At 37.5% G+C, this 18,693-nt stretch overlaps 1 protein-coding gene across 2 annotated transcripts in view; it reads right to left on the reverse strand.

Annotated features, from left to right (window-relative positions):
- Positions 1-17,932, reverse strand: part of LOC131684382 (uncharacterized) — a 304,419-nt gene extending 286,487 nt beyond the window's left edge. For both annotated transcript variants that reach the window (XM_058967226.1, XM_058967227.1), the window contains exon 1: positions 16,717-17,932. The gene's annotated coding sequence lies outside the window, so the exon portion shown is untranslated. The remainder of the gene's footprint in view (positions 1-16,716) is intronic.
- Between the last annotated feature and the right edge of the window lie 761 nt (positions 17,933-18,693).

Consider the following 18,693-nt stretch of genomic DNA (forward strand, 5'->3'; position numbering starts at 1 on the left):
ATGAGCAGCCGCTGGTGGGCTAAGACGATTCCGCTAGATATTCAGAGCAATAGCGCGACTTCCGGAAGGTTAATTTCTCCAAAACCTAAACAATGCAAATGTTTTTAGAACGGGCTCGATAAGTCAACGTTGTAGGCCATTTTGAATTCCCAGATGACGTTGTCCGGTTTAGTAAAATTTTCTATAACCAGAACAATGCAGGGATTTTTGGAATAGCTATAATGAATAGATGCTGGATGTCAATCCCAGAAGCTACTTAATAATCCAGGATAGCGACTTCCGCTTTAGCGAAAGTATCTTTAACGTTAATAATATATGAATTTTCCATAAGATCTCAATCGGAAGTCACTGTCGTTAGACATTGACCTTTGGCAAATGCATCCTCGTCAAGCCCGTTCCACAACACTGTATATTGTCAGAGTTATACAGGATTTCGATAAATCGGAAGTCACAATATTGTATGTCAAAATGGCGTCAGATGTCGCTTGCTAAGCATGGCGTGTATCCAATTCGTGATATATAAGGTTTTCAATTACCTCATGCGGCTTTGAAAATGGATTCTAAAATCACGTTGTCAGAAGCACCTTCAATATCTAGAAAAACGCTCAAGAATGATTGATTTTGCGAAAAAGCTTTGAATACAATATTATGCAACAGGATGGTACTAGACTTTCTCCGCTGATATGAATGTAGCATTTCATGAAGCGGGTGCTCGCTAGAGATGGTTGAGTTCGAGTTATTGGACCCGAAATCCGGACCCAACCCGAACCCGACGGGACTCGGGTCGGATTTGAACTCTTGAAATTTTATACTCTCGTATTCGGGTCGGGTTCAGGGTTTTCAAATTTTGAGCTCTCGGGTTCGAGTCGAGCTCGGATTTTTTAAATTTTAAACCCATGGCCACGGGTTCGGGTTTTTCAAATTTAAAATTCCCGGGTTCAGATCGGATTCAGGCCGGGTTCGGGTTTTGAACAAATCAAATGTTACGTCCCAGGAAGAACACATGATTATCGCATTGACAACCGTGATCGTGGTCGTCTCTAGAGTGAGATCACACACAACCGCCGCTGCCAGTCAACAATTAATTTCCTCGCAAGATACCAAGGCCAAAATTATCATCTGGTGTCTGGTTTCAGTTCATTACCCATTGGACTTCGGTGTATGACAGAGCTAATGGAGACTGTCGTCGTGGGTCGGAGTCCCAAGGGTTGCAGGTTCGAATTCTGCCTCTGGGGCGATTTTTTTCACATAATTGCTTTTGTTTACCTCACCACCTCGATCTGTTTTCCCCATCGTATACCTTCAAAAAAATCCGTTTTCCTTGGTCCTGCATATTACCGATTTCTGATTTGGATCGGTTTTTAGTAATTTTTAATTTTTGGGCTCGGGTCGGATTCGGGCTTTCCGATTTTAAAATTGTTGTGCTCGGACCGGATACGGGTGCTCCAAATATTTTATTCTTGGGTCCGGGTCGGGTTTGGGTTTTTCAATTTTAAAATTCTCGGGTTCGGGTCGGGTTCAGCTTTTACGGTTTCGGTCGTGTTATTCAATCATCAAATTCTCCGGCTCGGATCCGGTTCGGGTTCGACCATCTCTAGTGCTCGCCCAAGCTAACATCGCGAACGTAGTGGTCTATTAAACGTTTCACTGAGTTTAGAAGGAAGATCAGTCTGATAGGTCTAAAGCTCTTGGCCTTCTCATAGGTAATTTGGGAATGAACGTTATAATTATGTTCGCTAATAGACTATATTCAAGAGTGAACTACGCTCAACATATGTTTGAAAAGTTCATATCTTATTTAAAGTAAAACTGAAATGATTCAACCTTTTCTTGGAGATTTATACGGAGCAAAACTTTCAAACGCTCGTTTGATCAATTCCGCTGTCAAATTTCTACGAGCAAATGTCAAAAAATTAGAACCACCTGAGAAAACAGGGGCTGCCGTCAGTGATAGCTATCCTCGAAAACTGGAAAGTATGTGTCAAAAAGGAAGCTGAATACTTTATCTTCATCGTTCTAATCGAGCTGACATTAAAGTCTGTCGACTTCGAAAATAACCTATTCAAGCGACTAATTTCGTTCCTTAAGACATCTGTGCAGAGGTTTTTTTCCCACCCTATAGGTTAGAGGATCGAAAAGCATTTCTGTAAGGTTTGTGAGTCTACTTCAATACCTCTGACCCATCTCTGTATCTACGATACCAAGCTCTTGTACATAACTTTTTGAGTCGAGCAAACTCGACATTCAACCAAGGTGGCTCCTATAAGAACACCTGCATAACTGCATAACTCGAAGCAAACAAGCCACTTGGTATGCTGGCACTATGAGTGAGTTTGTTTTATCCACAAGCTCCTTCTTGTCTCTTGGAGATTCAATTGTTGGAACGTACCCATGTAACCTAGTTGCCAAACCCCCTACATAGATTTGGGATTACGAAATGTGACGATATCTAACAAGACGTATTAATGATCAAAGATGATGGATTTATGATCAGATAACGACGGATCGAGTTCGCTGCTTAGGAACCAGTTTGTCAACCCATAGGTAATACTGTCGGAGTAGAGGGTTACATCTAACACCTCTTCTCTGCCAGATCGTACAATTTTATGCCTCTCAAAATGATATCTGAGCTACCGTGGTTATATGATGGGTATTTGCTTCACTGCTGTTTATGAGTGGATGCCCATTTCTGCGATACAACCTTTTTAAAATCGTCAGAAGATGATGATTCATTATGTGGCAAATATGTCGAACGATAGACGCATGCACTGTCTAAGTTATCAACAGTCGAATTGGCGATGACAGCACGAATATCGGGAGTTCTGAAGTCGGATATAAGACATGCGTCAATAGCACTATTCGCAAGTCAACATTCACGAGGTATTTCACGTGGATTTGTCATACCATTTTTATTGGAAGCTACGAAGACCTGGTTAAGTAGCTTTCCAACATAGAAGATTCCTTTATGGTAATGCGGTTCTCGAACCAATGTTCTGAAAGCTTTTCCTTTCTGAACAAGGTAGGAGAGATGCATAATTCAGGAATCAATAGCGTCTGGCTCAAATGGCACGTTCCCCATGTTAATCGGAGATTTATGCCTTGCCAAGAATCATCTTTTCATCGTTTCCCTGATGGGAAGGATTGGGGAAGTGATAAGGTTAGGGGTAAGGAAAATAACGACACAGAACAATTAAAATAGAGCATTCTGCACCCCCGGAGGGATGCCGAACGATCTGCAGGTGCTACAATAGCAGGAATTAAACTTCCGACCCTCGGAGGGATATAGAATTTTTATTTAAGTAGTGTGCGGACATATTAACACCCCCGAGGAGATATTGTCATCCAAATACGGCTAAAACTATAGCTCATTACCACACTGAGTTAGGAACAATAGCATATCCTTCACTTTCAGCTCTCTATACATAGGTTCATCTATGTATGGAGTACCAAAAGTCCACATACGTAATTGCATTACTATAGGGCAATTTCATGTCAAATGATATGATGTTCCGTGATCGGATTCACAAGGATCACATGAATAATACTCAGCGCGCTGAATAGTGGTCTTGTGATAATTGAGTTTATAATGTCCAGTCAGTGCCCTGACTAGAATATTGCAGTTGTGCTTGGAAAAATGCAACAAATTCTTTGACATTTTCGGATTCACATCCGGCTGAAAAGTCTTTGTTTGAACGCAAGTTTGCAAGCTACGCCAATGGTTGGCATGTTCGGATGCAGCCCAAGAGCTAATCTTGTGCTTTATCTAACTTATCGACAGTTGTAGAGCTAGTTCTGGACCAACGAAATCGTATTGTCAGCTCTAGCCAATTCGCCGGACCGGAATGACAGGGTACCCATAGAAGGTAGATAACATTTAAAATGCTAAGTTCTTCGATTTGAGTTCGACATGCGATTACTAATTTCGATATCGAATCTGCCGAACTAAGTACTTTCAGGGCAGCCTGACTGTCAGAGCAAAAATAGATTCTTTTACCGCAAAGTCCCTGTTGAACGCGAACAGAATCGCAAAAAATTCGGCTTTGAATACGGTACAGTATCTACCAAGCGAATGAGATTGGTTTAATATCATTTTATGACAATAGACACCAGCATCCCATGATACTCTGTACGCCATTCAGTCATTGGTGCAAACATACAGCTTGACTTAGTGACTTCTGGTTTCAGTCGCCTTCTACGACCTGGAAGCATGAAGCCAGTGGATCGATTGTTGGCAAAAAAATATTCCGTGCCAAAGTAAAATGGAAAGTTCTCTTCGATATGTAAAACTTTATATTGGGTATGGTTTTTCGCAATTTCGTGCCAGTTTATGTCAATAGAAATAGGTCAGAAATAAACTAATGCATATCATCCACACACCGATTAAGAAAAATAATTTATGGTCTCACCCAAATAAAGATATAAGATGGAAGATATTTACATGATGATGCATTTGATTTAATTGATTGTTGTCTTCAACGTATGTTAGCCATATTGAGGTTATAATTAGATGATTTATTTGTAGATTGCCCGACATTCGGCCGTTTTTGCTGGTCTTTTTTTCAAGGGAACCAAGTTTAATAAATACATAGCAAAATTTGAGACGCGTTAAATTTTGAGTTATAACAAAGCTATATGACATACATGAACATGCCATATGCGTCTTTCACAGTATTACCATGGTATACAAACAGTTGGGGGGTCGGAATTGTACCATGTCCTCCTACCTGTTGTCATCACTTCCAGAAATTAACGGTAAAAATCTCATACTCCTGCAGATACCAGAATTGGTCCCTTTATTGAAAGGCTAGATGTATTCTTCATCAAAGTCTTAATTCGTAAATAAGATGTGTTTTGGCAGGAAATATTCCGCCTTCCCCTCCCTTCATCTGTCGACTAAAGCCGGCTTAACAAGAAATTTAAGGATTCATGTTTTCAAGTATCCCCCGTTCACATTGAAGTCATGAGAAACATTTGTATAATTTGGTGGCAAGCAACTTTTTTCAAGTTTTCTAAATTAGGGATTTGCGGGTTGACAGAAAAACTTTCTGTTTGATAATCATTTTGAGACGAAGCAGAACGTTTGGATTGCAAAAATAAAACCACTTCAGCTTCCTGAATGCTTCTCCCGTTTAATGAGAAATGAAAAGAAAGGGGACGAAATCAGCCAATATCCCCATCTTACCCAATAAAACCTTTCTGAAATAAATTTGTATCTATTGCACAACCTATACTAAGCGAGAGTTAATAATCCGTTCTTTTGAAGGTCGATATATAGAAAAGTGTAAAAAATAAGCTCTATGATTTCATCCCATCCTTGTCAATATCCAATAAGATTATGTTTTTATCGAACGGAAATAAACCTACCACATAGAGCTCTCTCTACTCGGAAGACGGATCAAATGTTATTATAACGTATGAAAAGACTCGTTCCCACCTACACGTTTTTCTTTCCATACAGCATGTATAGTACATATGTAGAAAAGAAGCATCAAATTTTACTAATACCATTGAGCTCCCGCATGAACCCAAATAAAAAGGTAGGAAGTTAAAACGACGATGAAAACGAATACAGAATGTAGTGTTTTTGTTAGGTTTTGTACCTTCTGTCTGTAACAGGCAGGCAAGAACTTCACGCCTGAGAATATGGGAAGTGCGCTCTGGTGCTCTGAATTGGGCTGACGGAGGGAAGTTCAACAAAGCGAAACCTGTTTCAGAACAAGTGCTGCATTCTCCGCTCGACTGCCTAACTAATCAGCCCAAACAAAGTGACTGTCTGGAATTTGAATACATACACCTGTTCCGGTGACCCGCAGTGGGACAGAAATGTCTATCAGCCGGCCAGAACCGTGGGTGGGTTGAAATTTATTCGGTTGTGTATAATAGAACAGATCGCAGGTGCCTGTATAGCAGGTTGTAGGAATGATAGTACTCCGTACCTTTTAATGGGCTTTGTCTACGTTTTAGTAGGTATCATTTAAATGAAAATAAAATGCCATTTCAGACATATTTCAACATAGATGCTTGGAAATTCATAAGATATAAAAAACGGCTGTTTTCTTCCCACAATACAAATTAATTGTGTTATTAAGTTTCAATAATTTCCCCTTTGCTATATAGATATACAAGTAAACCATCCAGGGGTAAAGTTGAATCCCATTTGGGTGACATCATTGTCAAATTGTTGTCTACTGGTCATTTTAATCCAGTCATAAACAGTTTGTCGCTTGAGACTAACAGGGTTCTTCGAGTCACTCATCCGGTACTGACATTTAAATTCCGATACCATTAAAAATCCTCCTAATGGATCCATGTCTGATGGCTGTTTATTTTACTCCCATACGTGGCGACGCAAAGTGATTTGGAAGACAAAAAAACAAAAGCAGGCAGGAGGGCCTCCTGCATGAAAGTAAAATTTGGAACAGACCACGACGGCGGGACAGTTTTAGTGCAAGAAAGTGATCCGAAGAAAGCAAGAGAAAATCACGTTACTTTGTATATCACTGCAAAAGGGGGAAACCAAATCTGAATCTCGACGCATTGGGGTCGAATCACACTTGAGATAAGAAAAAAAATAATGCCAATGATAATGGTTACTGCATGCATCTCCCTAACGAAAGTGTAAAAATCAGAAGTAAATGGCAACCAAGCGGATGATTTTTGGATCCAGTAAGTCAAATGTTTTCAGGGTAAATGAGGCAAACGCTCAAGAAAACTATAAAAATGTACATTTCTAAGATATTCTGAACGTTTTTACATTTCTTACAAATGAAATGTATAGAATTCGCTCAAACTTTGAAATCTTTTTCCGAGGCCCGGAGGGCTCGACAAATTGGGACATTGTCTGTATGTGTGTGTATGTATGTGCACAAATGTCATGTAATTATCTCAACAACCGCTGCACCGATCTTAACGAAATCTTCAAATGAAAGGCCTACCGTTCCCATTTGACACTATTATTTTTGTTTTTCGATATGTTGTTTACTTTCTGAGATATAGATAGGGGAACTGGGGGGAAGCCCGACACCCTGGGTAAGCCCGACACCCCATGACTTTTCCCAGATATCAAATTTTAAATCATACAATAATGACAGGATATTATTAGTACCATTATTTTTGGCATTTCGATACATATCGATGCCATATGGGTTCATAAACGTCAACAAAATAAACAAAACAAGCGAAAGCAAAGTTGATACGCTTTTGGATGTTATTTTTAGTTGATACATTTTAAGGTTTTAATAACACAAAAGCTTTGAAAATGAACAGTTTTTTTGTCACACATTCTATTCTACTCTCCATATCGTTGTTTGTATGTATTGAAGATAAATTTGAGTATTTCAATACTGTTAATTGAGCATTTAACAAAAATGGGCGCTGTTGGGGTAAGACCGACAGTTTTTAGGTGGGGTAAGACCGACACGGTGTTTAGATAGTTGGGTTCGTTTTTGATTCGATACAAACGACTGGGTATATTTGTTGTGTTCAATTATACTATAATTACGTCATGTTAATAATTGAAATACACGGAAACTATGTTTTTTGCATTTATTTATCAGTATTGTCTCAAGCCGACCAAAAAACTTAAAAATTAACTGAACGTGATTCATAATAATATTACAAACAGAAACGAAAAGTATAATCTAATATGAGATTTTGAAATGATATTGATGAAAAAATTTCATTGACCGTCAGATTGTTGATCAACAATGTTCCGAAAAATCACAACACGAACCGGATAGCTTACTACGAAGCGTGCGTCACTTCTAAGTGAATGAGTCCTAGTAACAGCGTATATAATCTGCTTGCAGAATAGCTCTTCCTCGTTAGAATGGCTATACAAGTGGCAATAAAGCTCGAAAGAATTACTTGAGAAAACCTGTACCATAATATAAACCATGTGTTAAACATTATTTATTCATAACACCACGCATTCGAATGCTCTTCCTCTTGATACGCGATGAAACTACAGAAAGTATGCGTTTGCATCACACATACTCATATACACATAATTGCACGTCATCACACATACACAATACATTTTTAATGGAAAAAATTGGACAAAAAGAAAGTTCAAAAGGGGGTCGCTCTTGCCCCTTTGGGGTGTCGGTCTTACCCGCAGCGTTTTTAAAATGACATTTTTCTCCTTTTTTTTGCAACCAATAATTTTTAATGAATTAAATTTTTTGAAACGCTGAAAAAATTATATTTTGTTAAGAACCACCTAAACAAGGATTATGCACAGAATATACAATTTTAGGAACTTTGTGGAATTTTAGAAAAATTATTGCGCTTAAGGTGTCGGACTTGCCCCGCGTTCCCCTAATTATATCAAAACACGAAGGGTTTTAAGCAAATATCTTTCGAACAAAGCAATGTAGTAGTGCTGGGTATATAATTAGAAAACTTGTAAAAATACCTTTCGAACAAGCTATAAATTGTCAAAATCCGTCACGAGCGGCGGAAATATTAAACATTTTGTATTTTTATTCCTCGCTTACCAATTTTCACTAACTAAAAATTAGACCGCTACATACAGAATATTGCTTTACTGGTGTTTTAGGGGCAAAACTAAACCGATTTTGAATACCAGGGTATGAAAAAAAAACTGTGTGATTCAAGGAATTCGATTCCGAAATCCTTTTATAAATTTACTTAATAATTAAATAACCATTTATCAAAAATTAATACGCAAGTTCACTTCAAAGTCAAAACAATGTGTAAATTCACTTCAAAGTGAAAATTTGTCCAGAGTTGATGTATTTACCCGTTGGATGAGGTATTGCGTTCAGTCGTGAGATAGACGTTGGATGGTATATGAATGCATAGATCACCTAGTAATCCACCTAGTAGTAAGAAAATAGATTCCTAACATAAGTCATATTCATATTATACTCGTAACACCACCGAGAGTAACTGTATTTTTGAATAACAAAATTCTAGTGAAAATGTATCTTATTTTGCAAGATTTATATTATACTAACTATGGCACAAAAATTACAAGTTTCATTATGTATAATAAAGATGCACGGAATCAAAATTTCGCCCTATTCCTATATACAAATATGATGTCACGACACTAACCAACATTTACCATTCCTCGCTCCCTCCCCCTATCTCTCCACCCCGTGGCAACTGTCACGACTCACATCTATCGTGCTATTTCCATATCCATTTCTAAGATGTGTCATAAGATCTACAACTAATCTGAAATAGTTGTTAGTGCCTAAGCTAATTTAATGTTGCGGTGTATTTGCTCAGGCTTAAGAAAACAAACCTATGTTTGTCTTCTGTTTCCCATTTTAGTGTAGAACAGAGCTACTTGCGGAAACAAACTTAATATTAGATTCTACTTGAAAAAGAAAAATATTTGTAGTCCTGATAAAATTTGCAAAATATTTGTATTATGAAAAAACTATAACTAATTTATGTTCAAACCCTGCTTTCCTCAGAGCCGCTTTTCCTTCGAAACGTTGCACTAAGGAGAGTTTTGTAACCAAAAACCAAAAACTACGTTAACTCCAATTTAATTCAATTATATACTGAGCGTTTGTATATACTATAATTAATGAAATCCTTGGGTAATATGGTTGTTTGGAGACGAAAATTTTGAAAAGTTAAAAAAATGCATTTTTTTAACTTTTCGTATCTCTATTGAATTTTGAATGAAACATATATTCAAATATGTCATGTGAAAATTAAGAATACCTGTTTTGGGATGATATTTTTGCAATTGCATATTCATTGTGGTGGAATGAACTTTTATGAAAAATGACAGGTAAAATTCCAAAATTATGCACAAATTAGATCTGGGGAAAATGGCGCCCAAAGACCCCCTGAACTCTCGATGGGGGATGCAAGTATAATGATGCTTTTAACTTATATCTACTGTATAGCACTATGTAACTATAACTGACACTGAGTTGTACTGAAAACCCCAATATACGATTTTCATGATCAATGTGACTAAACGAACAATTTGTAAGTGATAAGAAACAATGTGTAAGTGATAAGAATGGGTGGATTGTAATCGACTGAATGTACGGCTTTTGTGCCATCGATAATAATGTATTTACCTACAAAGCCTAGACACTTTTCTATATACTCCAATGCAAATGAATACTATTTACAGGTATTGCTATACATGAATCGCTTTCTCTATGTCGCTCTCAGTTAAGGGGCTAGAACGCACATGTGTCCTCTGTCTTTGTTTACTATTTCCAATTACGCGTTAAAATACTAGACCTCAAAATTCTATTCTGTACAAAAATCATTTTACAAAAATCTGTGACCAAAAAGATATCTTTAAATTCTAAAACAATTTTCTGATTTCTAGATTTCCTGATGACTAGTACAGGTCCATCAATAAAGTAAAAACACCAGATAATCTTAAAAATTCCGTCAAGAAAGGAAGAACAAAAAGTGCAAAGAATAATGGGATTTTCACAAAACATTTCAGAGTATTCTGAAACAATGGTTCTGGAAATCGCACAATTCGTTTTATTCATTTACTTCATTTAAATAACTTCTTTTAAATTTTGTTGTGTATATTCATTCTTCCAGTTCATTCATTTCATGGATTATATTCGTCTTGTTCTTTTTTTCATTTTAAATATTTGACTAATTTTAAATATATGATCTTTTCATTTAAACGATTTTGTTTATTTCGCATTACTTTTATTCATTTTGTTTATTTGAGCTCATTTTATCTATTGTATTCATTTCACTCTTTGTATGCATTGCGATCAGTTTATTATCTCATGCATCTTATTCGTATCATTCATTTAACTGATTTTATTTACTTTTTTCATGTTATGCAATTTAGTCTTTTTCTACGGTTCCCACATATTATTTATTTAAATAATCTGACTAATTTTGTTCAGTCTTTCATTTTATTAACTTATTCTATTAATTCGTTCAATATCATTGATTTTTTTTTCATTTTAATCATTGTATTGTTTAAAAATAAACAAAATGAAAAAAAATATAAAATGAACAAGAAGAAACATTTTTTATTCGTTTTGTTTATTTTATTCATTCTATTAGTTTTATTGATTTAACCTGTTATTTATGAACAACAACGTTTTCAAACAGCTGTAACTTTGGGTTGGACAAGATTTCCTCACAAAAAAAGTAAAACTAATAACTGTCACTATTGACGTTTATTTGAGCGCTATTAGTTACAAGAAACATCCGTTTTTGCGAGCTGAAGTTATGTGTAAGAAATGTCTCATCTCACTGATTAACCCACCTAAATCGGTTTTTTTTTGTAAGAATGCGAAGCTATTCCTCTCCAATCTGCACATCCCAACGTATTATATTTATCTCTCTGCGCTACAATTATATTGCATGTAGAAGGTAATCCCTGATCCCCATGCTAGCGACCACCTTCCAATCACCAACAGCTCACGCTCATTGGAATCAATGAATGTTTCGTGTGACCTCACGCAAAACATTGATTAGAAATCATTGCTCTTCTAATCAATGTTTTGCTAAGATATCCGAAACTTTCGACACAACACAAGTACATGCTCCTGTAAGAAGAGTACAAGTTTTTTTTCCGAGCGAGCACCCATAGATTTATTCCGAATCCGTGGTGGGACAAAAAGTGCTCAAATATATACGCTGGGAGGATCGACGGGTTCATAAGAGAAACATCGATGAGCACTCTTTGAACGGCCGCGCAGCGTTTTTTTCGCGATACCGCAAGCAAAACACCGTTTTCAATTATGGAGTTCTCACTTGCTGTCTTAAAACCTTGGCTCTAGACAGAAGCATATTCATTCAACATGTTTTTATGGCAATATAGTCCCATACGATTGGAGACAAGCAGGTGTCATGGCCATCTAAAAAGCAGGAAAGTCCACCTCCGATCACAACATATATCGGCCGTTTGCAATGCTGTCCTGTTTCCAGCAGTTGTTCGAGACAATGATCCCGTTCCGTCTCAACAATTGGGTCGAAGTAAATTGTTGCTTATCAGATACACAATTTGGCTTCGGCAAGACCAAAGGGGCAACAATACAAATTTAAATGACCTATGCTCGGAAAGAGTAAACGGCATCAGTTTCCTCGGACATAAGGCGTGATTTTCTGAGATGATGTGCACATGGTCTTTCGCCAATTTTGAACCATTTTTACTGGATTTGTAAATGTAAAGACATCTTGTATGGCGATTTGTTAAAGTTGAGAGTCTTTCCCAAAGCTCATCTCTAAGCGCCCAACAATTTTTCCGTCAATGACGTAGATGAATTTCTAGACAGAGGACTCCAGAAATCTCCTGAAGTAATAAGGAACTGACAAAACCTTGGTTGAAGGTGAACGATGTAGGTCATGATTCCATTGAGTAATGCCTCGACTCACACTCGCTGGACGTGCATTTCCGGCGTATTGGACATGTAAGTAGTGGGGTCTGCACTCCGGTACGCGATTTCTAGCAAATCGGGATGTTCAGGCATATCTTCCTTGTCTTTCTTCTCAGAGGTTGTCTGTTTTTCGCGTATTTGTATGCATGAGATACAGCCTCTACAACAGCTGTCCTAACAGCGAAGCGAATGTGGGTTCCATCAATGAGAAATAAAATTCATTGTGCCCCCATCGTCACTGTGCCTGTCGAGCTGAACATGGCATAATACAGCTCTGGAATATGAACCAATTCGAACGGGTCAGTCATCATCATCCTACCAACTCAGCGTGTTGCCTACCCGTCCCAGACTCCTACTTCAAGATCGTTTTCTTTCTCAACTCTGTGCCTGTATTAACTGGAGATCTGATGCTGCCTGGAGGGTTTAGCCCTGTTCCAAGAATCCAGGTTCGTAATAAAGTACACACTGGAAAAAATTACGCAACTTAAAAAAAAATCAAACAACGTTTATTTTATAACTGAAATGTTATAGGGATAAGGATACTAGCTGAGGTTTGCGAAAGATGAAGTGACATTGGAAAAGAAGCCTCTGGAGTATTCTTTTAATTATTTACAATCAAGTGAACAGTAACTAACTGTCTTGGCACAGCCGTTTTCGAGATATTAGATTTTGTTTCAACAAAGAATTAATTCTAAATATTACGTGACAGGCGCAAACAAGAATACACAAAAATCTGCTTTTCACCTACATCCAATCCAGTGCTATAAGCAAATAAACCTATCTAAAAATAACAGTCGTCTTTCGTCTGCAGTTAGAGAAAAAAACAGGGCTACTTATATTCTTGCAGTGGTTCTCTGTCTGTTGCTTTAGGATCAAGATGAGTGAGGCTCAGCTTCAAAATAAGCACACACTTCAATTCAACACAGTGTTTGATGAGTTCAAATAGTACCGTATCCGCCCCTATTAGTGAAATAAAGCTTAATTGAAGTCGAAAATGGAGTTTAGGCTAACGGAAATCATTGTCTTAAAATACTATTCAAAATTTTGTATTGTTCAAGTTCAATAATAATAAAGCTGAGGCAGAAATCTCTATCGATGAACATCTGTTCGTAAAGTTTTTATTTAGAGTTGTTCTGCTGGAGCTGTAGAGCTAGGTTCTCGGAAGGGTTCCCGGTCAGAATCACTCACTACAACTGCAGACGAGAAGGGAAATGTCACGTGTATCAACGCGAAGGGTTCGAGCGTTTGTACGCGTATAATGTATGTGACTTCGCGCGAATAAATTGTATATTCGCATATGTTCTTGAATGATCGCGTGGACCGTGAATAGGATCCTTTATTTTCATTATGCGGTTCAGATTCTAGAGGAGAGTCCCCCATATCACTAGAGTTCCCGGTCAAATCGCCATTTTTGTCTAGTGAATATGTAGTGTAATATAGGAGTAATATAGGTCGCCAAGCTGAGTACTTAATTTGATTTCAACTAAAAAGAAAGCAGTCGAGGCAAAAGTTTTCCGGAAATCTAGTAGGAAAGTTTTTAGACTAGAACCAGGGCTACTGCTTGAATTAGTACAAAAATGTCAGCCAATGCATTTGTCACACTTAACTGTACGCCTCCTATACTGCCACTATACCTCGAATCGCGGATTTGCTTACAAACAAAATGTCGTACAAGATGGAATTACGTAAATCTTTCGCCAACCTTTTTGGACGACTCAGTACAAAGAAAATTCTTCAAATGTTCAACGACAAATCAATCTTGCGTCGGAAAATAAGAAATGCGGACGCCCACCAAAACTCAGTGCCAGGACAATGAAAAAAAATACTCCCAAGTGCAGCAAACAAGATCGGATAATAACCCGATCAGAAACACATAACAGAAATATTTCAAAACTATATCTCGCATTGTTACTTGTTATAAATTTCTGTTATTTTAACTACTAACGAGATCTAATTTATAACACCATATGTTACAAAAATTGTGTTCTGTTATAATCTTGTTATTTCATTCTGATCGGGAAGCACATAAATTGGCACAAAAATTTAGTATTTCAAGCTCAACTGTCCACCGCATTTTGAAAAAAAAATTATGATTTATCGTAAGCAGGCATCAAAATATAGAGCGAAACAACTCGAAATAATACACATTTGCTACCGTACACTTCACTGTAAATACTATAGGAGGGGAAAATACATCATACTTTACATTTTCGCATCACAAATTAAATGGAAACTATGGTTTTCTTAGCCATTTCTGAGAAGGGGGCCTCAGTGTCTCTGTTCCATCCAAGCAAAGCCAAGCGGACAATTCAGATCTTCATATCAGTATGTGGTAGCCGAAATTGGGGCAATACATCGAAAATACCACGCTCGTGAAAAAAAAATCTGTTTTGCAAGGCTCTTCCATGCTGTCATTATGTGAAAAAATGGCCGATTGTCTGAATAAACACAAAAATACCATTTGTACTGAAAAATAAACCTTCAAAGGTGCTATAAGTACATCGAATAAACAAATGTTGAGTTGTTTTCAAGCGTATGGTGTACGACAAAAGGTCGGTGTCAAGTCAGACCGGACCAAGTGACACAATATTGATTTCGAGAAAAACGGGTTTAAAGTTTGAATCGCAGCATCCTTTACGTTATAATTGGAAATTATTTTTTGACATAATTCTTGTTTATGGTTACATATTTCAAATCTGCCAAAAGTCGAATGTAGCTGAAGGAATTCTTTACCAAGTGTTATCATTATCTCATTTTTTGATGTTTTGCGACTTGGTCCGGTCTGACTTAACACCGACCAAAAGGGCTAGAAGACAGCAATTAATTTAACAAATGAAGTGAAGTATAAAATAAATCGATATCTTCATCGACCAAAACTTAATTCCAGACGTTCGTCACCACTGAATAGAATCGAAAACAAAGTTAGGTCTTGTGTCCCTATCCACAAATTGGTTAATCCATTTTTTCCTTTAGAAAAAAATAAAGGTTTCATACTCGCCGGTGTTTTGCTCTCATTCCAAGAAAAAGTTCATTTCCCTATACACTTCCGCGACTCAGAGCTTCTGTGCTAGGCAAACCGAGACATCACTTGGTACCAGCTAGTTGATTTATGCGTTTTCGCAGTTTGTAAGAACTGTTTGGATTTAGTGTTTAACGGGCGCCAATGTAGTGTTAGTTTGGGTATATCGTCTAACTGGCAGCATGTTGGTGTCAGGTACTGAGTGGAACATGAAACATTAAAATCCAACTTTTCAATAGCAGTGTGCCTGATTCAGAAGGATATGCCTAACAGAGCCAGGTAAGCCGCTACAAGAAAATTTTATATATTCTCCAAAAGTAAATCCGTGAGCTTCTACCAGAAAAATTAGTATTTAAAGTTTTATTTGCTTAAAAATTAGAATTTTGCAAATTTTTCCATGTCAAGTTTAATTTAATGAAATACCCTAATTTTCCAGAATTTATTTACAGGAATCGACTGTGGGAGTGGTCTCAGGTGAACTGAAGAAGAAATAATAATGCAATTTAACTTGTTTTGTTTTGCCAGCTATGCTAAATATCTGAAACCTAAAGTTATTGAACAAAACCCGACTGCTAGCCCTTCTTCACAAGGAAAAAAAACCTCTTTAGCTGATCCCTGTCTCCTCTGAGCAAATGGTTCAAACTCGTCAAATGATGGTTCTAGGTTGGTCCAATTCCCAGTTGGATGATTTTGACGCTGTTGGATTTCTTTGTGGGAAATATCACATGCCCCTTACACAACGCTATTGCCATTTGAACAATATTAAGTAAATACATAACTTTCCCTACCCAGTAATCTCTAGCTAATTGAATGTCGTTAAAATGTAATTAGTTAATACATATTTCGTTACCGGATGCAAAAGTTTGTTATTAAGTTAAGTTTTTATTCAGTCTCGATTGTCGTTTTGTGTAGACACTTATCGTTCGTTCATCTTTTCGGAATAGAAGAATCTACACTACACCCTGCGGTGGGGAATCGAACTCAGTTCATCTGCGAACGTTTACCTATTTTTAAGTAACCAAAACCTCAATTCTGAACATGATACAACATTTATTTACCAATGCCATTTTTTCCAGGCACCGATTGTGGAAAACTATTAATAACCTATCACAGAAAATAGAGCTAATAATGGTAAAAATATAGCTTTTCATTTGATGTGCATTGCGTGCCGCCCACAGCTCTCGAAACAGAAAACCCCACCCGAGCAATACCCCCAATAACTGGCAATTATGATCGCTAGCAATAATAGCTTTTGTTCCCCGGATCAAGACACGCAGATGAGCGTAACCAAATGGTTGCATTTAGAGAGAAAAAAAAGTAAGTAAATATAATTACCATTTGCAATGAGTTCACGCAAAAGTTCACGTCGTCGTGGTCGGTTGTCTCTATCTCGTGCTGTTGTGCCCCGTGTTGGATGAATGCATGCTTGTGAATCCGAAAGTTGTAAGACCGCCCTGTTCGGGTGCAGCGTTTTGCCGTCCACAGTTGTTACTAGATGAAATCAGGAGCTTCCTCGCTTCTACAACAATAGCGACAACAGAAGATCACATCACTCCATACAACTGCACTTTTTCCTAAGTTTGACTCGAATTTTATATCTTCTTTTTTCACTTTCGTGTTGATAAGGTTTTTCGCTTTTTACTGCACTTTAATTTTCTTCTGTCGATTTTTATGGCGCATTTTTTCTCCGGTGGCGCTAAATTTCCACACAAAAAAACATACAGCGAAACCGATCAAACCATAAAATTTTATCACTCTTCCTTTACAGTAGTTATTATTTTCGAAATCGATTATTGGATGAGCAATACTTTTCGTTTACTGCTGCGATTCAACACGATAGACCAATGATGAGAGCGGATTATCACTTTTTACCGCCCAACTTTTGCTAAAATCGAGTTAAAACTCACTTAGAATCAAGCTTCGTACACTGCTGTTTTTCTCCAATAAAAAGCTAGCACGGAACGTCGAAAGTAAAGTTCCTCCGTTCCTCCCCCCAAGCAGACTGGCAGCGCACAAGTTAGCCTCTCGCTGGTTCAGTTCGCCTCGAATGCCCCCACCGGAGGAACGAGCCCACAGCTGGGGGTTGAAGTGGCCGTCACGTTCAAAGACATGTGTAGCGAGCCTCGAAGTCTGCGTTGAAGTCGAAGTAGCATAGGCTCACCGCACGCATGCTACCGACCGACAAAGCGTGAAGAATTCCGTGAATCCTCTAGGCTGCACACGAATGCTACCAAACGTTCGAGCCGATAGTTAATTCACCACAGTGTTTCAGAGCGTACTGCTAATTTTTACTTATTCGAATTCACTTGTACATGGTCACTGTTGCCTCCGAGCAAAGTATCGACAAGTCGTGCGATAGTTTTCGTTTCTAGTAGTTTAGGTGGGATTTATATGATGCTTTTCTCCTCTGTTTTCGTAGAAAGATCAAATAAGTCGCCTAACATTTGTGCTACGGAAAGAGTCTTGTCGTTAGAAAAAGAGATTCATCTTTTTTTTGTTTGATGATTGTGAAGTACTAACTTTGTTTACTCCAGCTTACATATGATGACGGTTAGCTAAAAATAAAACAAGAAAAAATCGTAAATATTCATTAGATAAATTATTAATTATCAAAGGGAAAAAAGATGGACATAACCGAAGTGTCATGACTGCATTTGGGCATGGTATTTGAAATCTAAAAGCGGCTCTTACACAATTAATACTATTGTCAATATTTGGGAGTACTGATAGCGATTGAAAAAAACGTAACTGGAGGTTTAATTGCTGAGTACAATAAAACTTTGCTGGGGTCTCGACAGCAAACCATTCGGTAATCTCCTCAATAGAACAATTTTGTAACCGAACTCGCTACGGAAAACTAAATATCTAAATGTTTAAGCTGCTGAACTACACACCTAGAAAAAATAGTGTAAATTTACGTCTCCTGACCCTGACATATACGAGCATCAAATATGACTTAGTTTTACGTTTGATTTAAATTTTACATGACGTTTAATTTCGTAAATCATGTAATTTTACTCCACATACAGCGTTTGTTCTGAATGGTAGGAAGTGTAATTTTATGTCATTGCGCATGTAAAGTATATGTTTCATGTAAAATTGAATGGAACACGGTAATGTTCCGTCATTTCGTAAATTACGGTTTGTTGAATTGTGTCATGTTTTCAATTACGTCAAAGATAAAATTCAGATTTTTTTGGTGTGTACAATAGCAGGAATTAAACTTCCAACCCTCGAAGGGGTTTAGAACTTTTATTTATTTTTATTTATTTGCGGACATATTAACACCCCCGAGGGGATATTGAGATAACA

This window comes from Topomyia yanbarensis, chromosome 2 (genome assembly GCF_030247195.1).
Source record: "Topomyia yanbarensis strain Yona2022 chromosome 2, ASM3024719v1, whole genome shotgun sequence".
Taxonomy (NCBI): Eukaryota; Metazoa; Arthropoda; class Insecta; order Diptera; family Culicidae; genus Topomyia; species Topomyia yanbarensis.